The sequence below is a fragment of the Leptidea sinapis genome, chromosome 6, assembly GCF_905404315.1.
Source record: "Leptidea sinapis chromosome 6, ilLepSina1.1, whole genome shotgun sequence".
Taxonomy (NCBI): domain Eukaryota; kingdom Metazoa; phylum Arthropoda; class Insecta; order Lepidoptera; family Pieridae; genus Leptidea; species Leptidea sinapis.
Genome location: NC_066270.1, coordinates 16021492 through 16034088, shown reverse-complemented (window position 1 = coordinate 16034088; position 12597 = coordinate 16021492). Strand labels below are relative to the sequence as shown.

The window sequence follows — 12597 nt, the reverse complement described above, 5'->3', positions numbered from 1 at the left end:
ATTTTTTTAGAACAAACAGTAAAACAATAAATATTATAAAAATTGCTTCTGGTACCGTTAAGCATTTACATTATGAAATTGGTAAAAGTTGTTTTTTGGTGTTATAAACACACAAATCAAACTGAAAACAAAATTTTATGAATGACGCGGGAGTCTAACGGTTGGCACAGTTGGAAGTGTGCTCACACAGAACGCGATAAGTCGCGGGTTCGAGTCTCACATCTTCCACAAAATTTTGTTTTCACATTTTATTTGTGTATTAATCCTAGAAGTGAGGGTTATCACTTTAAAAACATAACAAATTATTACAAACAGTCATAAATTTAATAATATTCTTTTGATGGGTTTCATGTCAGATCTATCACAACTTTTGAAGTTTAATCTTCTGACTAATCTTAAAGTGTGGTTTCCATAAGGTAAATTGTAAATTTTTAGACTAATCACTCGAATTAAACAATATGCCAGTTATTTTGGTGGACTCGCTCGAACAAGAACAGTACAGTCATTCTTCGTTAGTTCCGTGTTTCAAAAATGATTTTTGTAGTTAAAAGTGATTAATATCAAATAAGCGTCTTGTATAAGTAATAATTATCAATAAATTTAGTGTTTACGGTTAAAAAATTTAAAGATTTGTACTCGAAAAAGTGTTTTAAATTAGATTCAAAGTTTTATAGTGCAAGTGGTTTATATAGAAGTACCCACATATTTTATTTAATACAATAACAGTTTACACAAAATTTTGATCTTCATAAGATATAATTCAAATATTCACAAGATACCATAAGTACGTCGATAGCCCTGTGTGGCGAGCGATAGATTTCTGTTTATAAACATTCAAGAGGTCCGTGGTTCAAATCTACGAATTAGAGCATTTTTTATTTCAAATATTTTGAATTATTTATTTCTATAAAATTTCAAGCAGTTGTAACGTCTGCAAATTGAATGTATTAGTTACACAAAAAAGAATTAATTGTGTAAAGTGTCAAGCCAAATTCCATTTTGAATGTATTGTTCCACTGGGGACTAAAACACCTGTTATACGAGGCCAGTGGGTTTGTTCGATCTGTAATAACAAATCTCCGCCTACATTGTTGGGAAGTAGTCAATCAGATTCAACTATAACTACGGAAGAAACGGTAGCTTCTCAGGGTAATTGGCTTTCGGCGATAAGAAACGAAGTACAAGAAATCATCTCTCAAACTGTGAGTATTGAATTAACAAAAATTCGTGAAGAGCTGAGTGGCTTACATGATATACAATCATCCATAGAATATTTATTGAGTATATTTGACACAGTGAAACAAGAGCTGGCAGAAGCGAAAAAAGAAATATTATCATTGAAGAATGATAATAGTGATCTAAGAAATAAAGCAGAACAAGAGATCTCATTCTTGAAATCAACAGTTACGCAACTCCATCTGCAAATAGGTTCACGTGACCAAGATCTATTACAAAATGATCTAGAAATAACTGGAGTCACTGAACTGGACAACGAAAATCTGACACATATCGTAATGGTTGCCTCAAAGAAAATTGGAGTAGATTTATCCGAATCAGACCTAAATGGTGTTTTAAGAGTTGGCCCCAAGATCATACAAAAGTCACCTTCAATTGTTAACAAACACAGACCTATTGTAGTAAAGTTAGTAAGAAAACACAAACGTGATGCGTTATTGAAAGCTGCAAAAGAAAGAAAAAATCTATCAACTGAAGACATTATACAGGGTGCGCCCTCAAAAATATTCCTCAACGAAAGGCTAACTAAAGAAAATAGGCGGCTTTTTCGTGAAGCCCGTATCCGAGCAAAAGACAAAGATTTTAAATACTGTTGGGTTAGAAACGGAGGGATATATGTCAGAAAAGATAATGGAAAACCGGCAATTAAAATTTCGTACTCTGAAGACCTTGATCGCAAAATCGGAGCCGCAAAATTGCCAGAAGAAAAAGAATAGGTTCATTTTTAACTTAAAAATAATTATTTTATATATTGTAACCTAATTATTTTACCCACACTTACAAATAAACATTTACACAATAACACACACAATCCTTATCGCACAAAAATATCTAAAATGCACAAAATATAGAACTAAAAATTCAAGCATACGCAGTCCCCAATTTAAATATGCTGTAATTTTTATAGTTAATGTCACTTTTAAATATGGTTAATAGTCTTTTTACTGATCTCGACGAATCCCTTTCTATAGACTGCCATATGCTTAAAAATATTGAAACCTCTAGTACTTTTGTGCAACATGAACACAATTTCAAATCAATAACATTTAATATTAGAAGTATTCAACAAAATTTTGATCAATTCTTGGTAACACTAAAAAGAGTAAATACTGATATAGATATTATTATTTTAACAGAATGTTGGCTGAATGAAAGTACAGTTATACCAGAGATGCCCGGATATAACAAATTCCATACAACTAAAATAATAAATAAAAGTGGCGGCGTGGTAGCTTACATAAAGAACTCATTTGACGCAAATGTAAATGAATCACAATGTGACAATTGCAATTGTCTTGAAATCTGCCTAGGTACAGAAATACTCATTTTGGCTATATACCGCTCCCCATCTTTCAAAGATATTGGTAACTTTCTCTTCTCACTAAACAATGTTTTATGCAACAGCTCTTCAAAAAATAACATAATTATAACTGGCGACATAAACTTAGATATTTGTTCCGTCCCTTTGAATATTCAATGCTCAGATTATTTATGTTTATTACTGGAATACCAGCTAATATCAGCAATTAACAAGCCTACACGCGGCAGTGCTTGTCTCGATCATTATTTCGTTAAAAATCCGATTAAAGCGGTAGGTTTAGTCTGCTTAACAGATATAACAGATCATGACATATGCATGTTATTTATGAAAATCGGAAACAGTAAGAGATTTAAGAAACGCTCAAATACAAAAACTAATAACTTGTCAATGTCAAAAGAATTATCTTTAATAGATTGGAGTACCGTCACAGATAAATTAAATGTAAACGATGCGGCAAATAGATTTAATCAACTAATAGAAGATTAAATAAAAAGAAACACTAAAGAATTAACTATTAAGCGCCCTAAAATCATATTTAAGCCTTGGATCACCGCTGGTCTTATAAGATGCCAAAGAAATAGGGACAAACTTCATCTTCAAGCAAAACTAAATCCCAATAATTCTATTATCCAGATCACTTATAAAAGGTACCGAAATTTTCTAACCACTCTTCAACGAAGCCTTAAATCAGATTACGAAAAACATTTGCTGATTAGTAATAAAGATAATCCAAAAAAGTTTTGGGAAACTATCAAAGATATTTGTCACATTAATAAAGTAAAACGCGAATCTTCACTTCTCAATGAAATAAACTCTGATCACGCTACCTCACTTAACTACTGTAACAATTATTTTACTCAAGTAGGCCAAACCTTGGCTAATAAAATATTGAACAATCTCTCTACTAGAGAGGAGCTTCTGGCATCATCGGTAAAATTAGAAAACTCCCTTGCTGATTCGTTTTTCTTGACACTGACAGAAGAAGACGAAGTCGGTAAACTTATTTGCAATCTTAAACAACACAGCGCTCCAGGTCCAGACAAAATCACCCCCATACTTATTAAATTAATAAAACATATTATAATTAAACCACTTACACATATCTTCAATCTAAGTTTAGCTACAGGTACCTTCCCTGATATATGGAAACAAGCGCTTGTTTCCCCTATTTTTAAAAACGGTGATAGATATAACCCATCCAATTATAGACCCATTTCACTTCTTAGTATATTCTCTAAGCTTCTAGAAAAAATTGTCAATAACAGACTCATAACATTCTTTGAAAGACATAATATCATTCCAGAGCACCAATTCGGTTTCAGGCGCGGAAATTTTATTATTAACCTTTAATTTTATTATTAACTGTAAAATTATAGACCAAATCAGCAATATAAAGTAATTTGGAATTATAATAGATGAACAACTGTCACAAAGTTTTCAAATAAATAATCTCTCAACACGGGTCCGAAAAATTATCATGATTATGAAAAAACTAAGATACTCTGCTGGGAAAGATACTTTAATTTTAGTTTACAAAACCTTGTGCCAAGTAATACTTACATACTGCATTACTGTTTGGGGAGGTGCCGCAAAAACTCTTTTCATCAATCTGGAAAGAGCACAACGTGCAGTCCTAAATGTTACGTAAAAAATATAGATACAGTACCGACTTGTTATATAAAGAGAGTAACGTTCTCCGCGTACGTCAACTGTTCATTCTGAGAGCAACTATTACAACTCACAGCAGAGTTTAAGATTCTCCGCAATACAATGATCTAATCAAACAAAGAGTCTTTAAAATCCCTAACCCCCAGGTTAATAGCACCTTTATCAAAAGACTACCGTATTTTCTTCTGCCACATATATACAATAAACTTTGCCGTATTTTAAACCTGAAAGATCTTACTACCCGCGATTCAAAACGAAAAACTGAATTATACTTAATGAGTCTAGATTATCAAGAAACTGAAAATATCATTCATTTTATAAAAAGGATTGAAACTCTCACACACAATCACTGACACTCACACACACACACAGACACACTTACACACACACACACACTTTATTGTTTGTTAAGAAGTTTTTATTTTTATTTTCATTAATTTTACTAATTTACTATTATTTTTCTACCATCTCCATGCTATGTTCCGCGAGTCAAATAGAAGTAACTTTCTTTAGTAACTGTGTTTCCCGGCTTCTGTGACACAAGCACCTTTGCTTAGTGCAGAGCCAACACTCAGTACATATAATGTACAAGGTACTCAAATATTCACAATTATGTTGAAGTGTATTGTGTTAACTTTAATTTCTTTGTATGTATCTTAATTCTGGTAATAAATTTATTATTATTATTATTATTAGTTATACTTTGTGGGACTAATAGAATTAAAAATTAAGTAATGATATCAATCTATATATATCCATAATTATTACAGATATCAAAAAACTTTAAACTGATATCGAAAGTATTTTACCTGAAGGTTTCCTTATATAAAGGTTATTTTAGTTTAGTACTGATATTAAAGGAAACTGTTTATTAGCCTAACCTATGACCATTCTAATAATCTCATAATAAATGTGTGGGAGTGTTTAATAGAAAAATTACAGATACATACATTTGATAAATAAACTTTTACATTGTCATGATCCAGAAATAGTTATTAATAGATTAATATACCTTCTCACTGAAATAATAAGAGATAATACATTGGTTAAGAACATCCCATCAAGATATCGTATAATCAAACCGTGGATTACACCAGGAATTCTAAGATGTATAAGAAATAGAAATCGATTACAACTAAACTTACGCAAAGATCCATCCAATGAAGTTAATAAAATAATATACACTAGATACAGAAATTACTGTAACAAATTAATAAAAAGAACATATGAAAAGGAACTTTTAACAAAAACACTTAAAAATCATAAATTACTATGGAAAACTATCAAGCAAATCACATACACTAGTAACTAAAAAAAAGTCAGAATATTGAGTTAAACAATTTAAAAGAAACTGTTATAAAATCGGAGGATTATATCAATAAATATTTTATTAATATAGGTAAGGAACTACTAGGATACAGAAGAGGTTGCGAGCACACTGATGAATCTAAAATCAAATAGTGCTCCTGGATGGGATAATATCCTAACCTGATTTTTGAAAACAGCTAAAACTGACATCGTACCCATCATTACACATGTAATTAACTTATGCTTTGAAAAAGGTGTGTTCCCTAACGCACTAAAGCAATCAGTTACTCTCCCTGTGTATAAGGGTGGGGATAGAGGTGCTGTTGGTAACTACAGACCTATCTCATTATTGCCTGTCTTATCCAAAATATTGGAAAAGCTCATAAATAAAAGACTTCTAAACTATCTGGATAAATTCAATATACTGTCAGTGCAGTATGCGCACTTTCCTCACTAGTGGTTGAGAAAGTTGACAGGCAGTTTTCTAGATCTCAAGAAAGCTTTTGACACCGTCTCTCACACCATTATTATATATAAACTAGAAGCTATTGGTATTAGAAGAACACAGCTACACGTATTCAGTCAGTATCTTTCTGAACATAAGCAATAAGTAAAATTAGGTGACTGCACCAGCGAATATGAGTCGGTATCATACGGTGTACCACAGGGCAGCGTTCTAGGCTCAACCCTATTTTTAAAATATATAAATGACTTATGTGATATGAAGCTCAAGAATGCAAACATCTTCTCGTATGCCGATGACTTATGTATTGGTTCAATATGAATCTTCTTACTCTAAATGCAGATAAGACCAACTACATGTGCTACAGTTTATATAACGATGCCCAAGCTGCTAGAGAATTCAAAATACAAATTCACGACTGCGTTAATACCGTACATTGTAACTGCCCATACATTCAAAAAGTTGTTCAAAATAAATATCTCGGTATCATATGGGATCAGCGACTTTCGTGGCATCCACAAATAGACTTTATAATGCAGAGATTGAGAAAACTAGCCTGGATTTTTAAATCATTAAGATACGTAGTACCGAGGGTGCTGGCTGACCCCAAATTGGAAGACAAAGATTTCCTGAAAGAGATCTATACATTGTTGGTACAAACTGTACTAACGTATTGTATAACGATCTGGGGTGGGGCCACTATAACAAAATTCCTTGAACTTGAACGAACACAACATAATCTTATTAAAACGATGTACTTTAAAATACACAGATTTCCCACAGATAGCTTTTATAAAGAAACTAAAATACCTACAATTAGAAAACTATATATTACAAACACTATTACTGGAAAGCATAAATCCCTCGCTTATGACCCTAAAATCCTTCAATAAAGAAGAAAAGACATTGTGGCAGTAGTTCCTAAGTCAAACTCAACTTTTGCTGATAGACAGTTCATTAAGCACTCTGCCAAATTATATAATTTAATAAATAAAGAATTACAGATATATTCAAAAAACATATATGAATGTAAAAAACTTACATCTAACTGGTTAGAACCCAAATCCTATGACTGGGTAGAACAGTTGCTGAGTAGCTAGTTGTGTGTTATATATATATATATATATATATATATATACACTTGTAGCACTATATATACACACTATATATATATATATATATATACACACACACACACACACACACTTGCACCCTAAACACTCATTTCCCTTCTTTCCCCCTTCTATGATCATGTCTATTTTATATATAGTAGTAATGTAGTTTATAAGTTGTAATGAAATGAAATTTATTTATTGCGTTGAATACAGTAAACATTATTGATCTTAAATTTATTGTAGTGTCTTCTATTCTGCTAATTGAAATTAGCATGCATAAATTTAAAATTGACAATGTGGAATGGATGTAGATAACAACATTTTTTTTTATTTACCTACACAGACTAAGAAATTACACAAACAAATTACTTTACTAGAAAAAAAATTCTAAGACCTGGTTAACTTAAAAACACTTGCACTTATATAATAAACACAGCTATTTTTGCCTTAAAATAAATATTTTGCCTTCTTAAGAAGTATTAATATGAAGAGGAAACATAATATCACCTTATTAGTAAAGTCTTAGGAATATGTTTGTAAACAAAAATTTTAAGTATAATGAGTGAAAATTTATAGAACATTCAATTTAAGAGAAGAACATGAAAAGGCACACATGTAATATATTTAAACTGTGTTGTAAAAAAATTATAGTCCAACTTTCAAACAGCTGATGCAGTCTATGCTTTGATTACGGAATAATGTGGAATAGAATCGTTAGCAAAATTAACCCATACCTAATAATTAACTACTTCAAAATTCACGCAAAAATAGAATCCACGATAACTCTGAAAAATGATATTGTTCTTATTATGTTACTAGTAAATAAGAGATAACGGACGGATATTTAAATAAAACTTAATAAAATCAAATACGTACCAGCTATGAATTCAATAATAACAATTTCTTGATCTAAGTAAATTTTAAGATAATAGGTATATTTTAATTTTTTAATACAAAGTAACCGGCAACGAATTACGATTAAAATAAATAATTGATAAATTATTAAATTATCAATAACGCAGACTCCGAACGCATGTGTAGTTTTGACATTGACAGTTGACACGATTTGGAAAGTAGGTACTGGGTGTAGACATTTTTTTTTGGTTCTGTTCGTCCATCTGGACCGGCAAAGGGGTCAAAAGCCCATACAGCCAAGTCTTCATTTTTATTTTTCTACTAGCTATGAATACCCGCTTCGCTGGGTCATTTTTAATTGTATACTTATTTGTTAATGTTAATAATCTATCACTACTTACTTCACAATTTTTTCACATAAAAGACACATTTTCTTTTTTCTTATTAATTTATTGATCTTACTTTTTTTTTACATTAAAATCTTCCGACTAAGTTGACATTAATATCTTTTATCATCTAACATTAACTGATATCCTAAACATTTTTATTGAAATACATTCTTATATACTACGTTTACAGTTTTGCATTCTGGTGCATAAACAAATAAATTTTCTTTCTGTCCTACGCGTGAAAAAGCTACATAGAGTTGACCATGTGAAAAACAGGATTCTTTTAAATTAACTCCACAAAATCGGAACGTCTGACCTTGCGCCTTATTGATAGTCATACTATAAGCTAATCATATAGGAAATTGTAACCGTTTAAAATAGAATGGTAAATTATTCGAAATTATTGGAATTCTTGGTATAAAAACCAAGTTTCTTTTTTCTTTGCCAGTGAGAACTTCTGCCTCAATGATGTTGTTCAAAATTTGTTTTACGCATAATCTTGTACCATTGCACAATTTTGGCGTATTAAGATTTCGCATTAATATGACTGGTGATCCAATTTTTAGCTTTAATTCATGAGAAGGCATACCAGGTGGGTTTAATGAATTTAAAAATTCCGTTGGAAAGTTTAAACTTTCATCTTGATTCATCATTGTATCTATTGATTTATAGATTTTTTCCTCTCCCGGTATCATTTCCTGTATTTTTTCATTTATTCGTTTTACTGCATCATTTTTTGTAACCAAAATTGTTCGCTCAGACAACCATGTTTTATTTAAATAAATTTGTTGTATGGATGGATAAATTTTGTCTATAAGGTGTTCTTCGGTGTCTACCACATGACATATCTCTTCAGTTAAAATTATTTTACCAGACTGTGGATCTAGTGAGTAGGTGCCATTCCCAATTTTCAAAAGATTGTCGGCAAACTCTTGTGCTTTTGGATCTCCAGTAATTAACGCTCGCATATTTTCTGTCAGTGATAACTTTTCAACATTGTTCCAAAAAATTGATCGCTTTAAACATGCATTTATTTCGTCAGCTGGTGTTGATTTTGGAATAACTGGTAACGTTTGTCTAAAATCCCCTGATAGTAGCAATAAAGCATCTCCCATTAGTTTTGTATTTTTCCGAAGATCCTGAAATGTTCTATCCAGCGCTTCCAGTGATTTTCGATGAGCCATCGTGCACTCATCCCATATTATAAGTTTGCATCTTATTAAAATTTGGCCACGTACAGAAAATTTTGTGATATTACAGACTGGGAATTCTTGTTCAGCTACATTTAATGGCAAATTTAGTGCAGAATGTGCCGTTTTTCCATCTTCCATTAATGTCGCGGCAATTCCAGAGGATGCCAATGCTAATGCTATTTCATTTTTCCCCGAATTGTAGCTAGGACCAAATTAATGAGGAAAGTTTTTCCAGTACCTCCGGGTGCATCTAAAAAGATTATTCCTCCTGCATTCGTCTCAATACGATTTATTATTGTGTTATATACTATTCGTTGTGTTCGTGTTAATTTTGGTTCATTTTCTTCAATGTAAAGTTGCAATTCATCTTTATTATAATTAAGTTCTTTTGATAATTCAGAATTAGTCACGCTTAATTCGTTTCTTTTAGGAGATTGCACACCGAGAGTAACTAAAGTTTGATTACATATTGCGAAACATCGATCTTCTAAAATTATCAAAGCTTCATTATAAATATTATCGTTGAATGTAATATTCATATCTTGATTTTCTCTACGTAGTCTTGCTAGAATATCATCACTCATACTATCACGATATTTCAGCCATAGTCTATTAGGATTACACGATGTTAGAATTATAGCAAAGAGTTCTCGCAGTTGATTCGCTGTTGCTGATTCTGCTGCCTCTTTCATTGCCTGCTCCCATTGATTAGCATTTTCTTATAAACCACGACGCTGGCATGCTTCACGATACGTTTTGCAAATGTAACCATCTACTGTTCGAAGATCTTCAAAAGAAGTTGGTCCACGTACTTCATGAAGTAGTAGACGTAAATAGAAACATTCAGCATTCTTTGGATGTACCGTATATACTCGACCAATAGCTTTATCTTTAAAGACACCTTTAAATCCTTCAACCGAAACTCCTTTCTTTCGTCGATTAAATACTTTTCGCGATGAGTCCCATGTGTAATAACTGGGAACATCTCCATAAAGAAGAGTTCTAGCAAACAGATCACTTCGACACAATTCGAAAAATGCAGTTAACGTAGTATTAACAGGTTGGTTTGCAACTTTTTGTGCTGTTTGATTAGTAAAATATACCCGTTGCCCATTCTCAAGGTGAACTGCTAAGTGAAAAACAGCTGGATCCCTGCCATGAATCGGAAACCCCAATATACGCCAAGCTGCCTCATTACTATTTATATATCGTCCCATTTGATAACTTAAAATTTCATCATATACATATTTTCATTTGTAATTTCAAAGACAGCCATATCACTTCCTTTGTTAATATAGTTACACACATATTTAATTGACTGAACTGAACTGCAATATTCTACATTTATATGTGCATTAAACATTTTCGATAATAACGGATTATAAGGGACAACCCATCGATTATCAATTTCGATTTCTTCACCCCGTACTCTAATTTTTGCTGTAAATCCTCCTTCACTCGGTGGTCGACGTCGGTATTGCGGATATCCATCATCTCCCGTTTGCGTCTCACTCAAAAATGATCTTGGATATCGTTTTGAGCATTTATTATCTTTTATACAGAGTGCTTGCATATTAAGTGCCCCGCAAGGTCCATATATCATTTGTTTCACGATTATTTCATATAGAACAGGATCTTCAACCGGATTTGGGAATTCTGCTTTAATAACGTCATCGATTTGATTTGAGTGAATTTTTTCTTTCAGCCAAATTAAATTGTGTGAGTGTGGCAACCCTCTCTTTTGCCACTCAATGGAGAACATCCAGCTATTAACATTTCCGAAAATACAACTCTTCACAATTGCATTAATGAATTTTACTTGTTTCTGTTTAAACACGCGCGCAATTAAATCATGTCTGTCATGTGACTTTTGTCCAAATTGTAACTCATCTTTAATTTCCTTCCATGACGAATTGCACGTAAACGTTATGAATAAGTCAGGACGACCATATTTTCTCACATACGCCATTGCGTCTTGTGCATATTGAAGCATATGCCTAGGGCTACCAATGAATGTAGAAGGCAAAATTACTAGCCCCCCCGGCCGGCCCCCTAGATTCTTGTCGACCGCTATTTAAAAAATTGAAAATTCTATCGCTGCCATGCCTATACATTTATGAAATAAGCCTATTTGTTCAAAAACATATGTGTGATTTCTATACAAAAAAAAGCCAGAAGGTTTTAAATACAAGGTATCCAAATAAACTCATAATGCCCTTCTGTAGAACTGCATCTTTTAGTAGAAATTGTTTCAGCATGTCTGTGAAAATATATAATAAATTGCCCAATGAATTGAAAGATTTACCGTTCAAAGTTTTTAAAAGAAGACTGCATCAGTGGTTAACAAATAAGTCCTTCTATAGTTTAAATGAATTTTTCAATACAAAATGAATTAGTCTATTTGATAATAATATATGTAAATTAATATACTTTTATGACATTGAATTTGTTAATATTATACATAGGTACTAAATGAATTACTAAGTTATTTACGTCTCATATTATAATATTATATAAGTATTAAAATTTCATTTTATAAATATTATTGATATCATTGTGAAATCCGACATGTTTCAATATAACAGTACGATTAGTGTTTAGACAATTTTGTAACATATTTTGCATGTCAATTGACGAAACATATTGGATTATCCATTATATTGTTAACACCTTAAGTACAATGTTTCCTGCAAATAAATTTCATTTCATTTCATTTCATTTCATTACTAATCGTCCCAAATTTTCAACATCCCCATCATTGGCTACCGCATCTCGTAAGTGAATATATTCATCCGTTCGTAATTTATTTTGATTTAGACGAATAAATAACAATCTTACTGCTTCTATTTTTCTTGCATATCAACAATAAACTGTAAAAACAATTTCCGACAATTGAGTATATGATTGTATTTATTCACTCTCTCCATTATCCGATATGCGTAAAATTCCTTGGAAGAAACTTTTTTGTTTGTAGGGCTATTTGTTTGTGGATCAACATGCTGAATATTAAAATGGTAACCGTCTTCACCATGACAAAATATTAGTGGAT

The 12597-nt window shown here is 31.8% G+C and overlaps 1 protein-coding gene across 3 annotated transcripts in view; it reads right to left on the bottom strand.

Moving 5' to 3' along the window:
- The window catches only part of LOC126964826 (bifunctional purine biosynthesis protein ATIC), a 46907-nt gene that overhangs the window by 26744 nt on the left and 7566 nt on the right, over positions 1-12597 (bottom strand). Inside the window, exons 1-2 of one of the 3 annotated variants that reach the window (XM_050808129.1) lie at positions 7988-8143; positions 4118-4166 (exon numbers count right to left, since the gene is read on the bottom strand). The exons of 1 other annotated variant lie outside the window; for it this stretch is intronic. The gene's annotated coding sequence lies outside the window, so the exon portion shown is untranslated. Of the gene's footprint in view, positions 1-4117; positions 4167-7987; positions 8151-12597 lie in introns of those variants that run through there. One more of the 3 variants, XM_050808128.1, reaches the window with a different exon arrangement.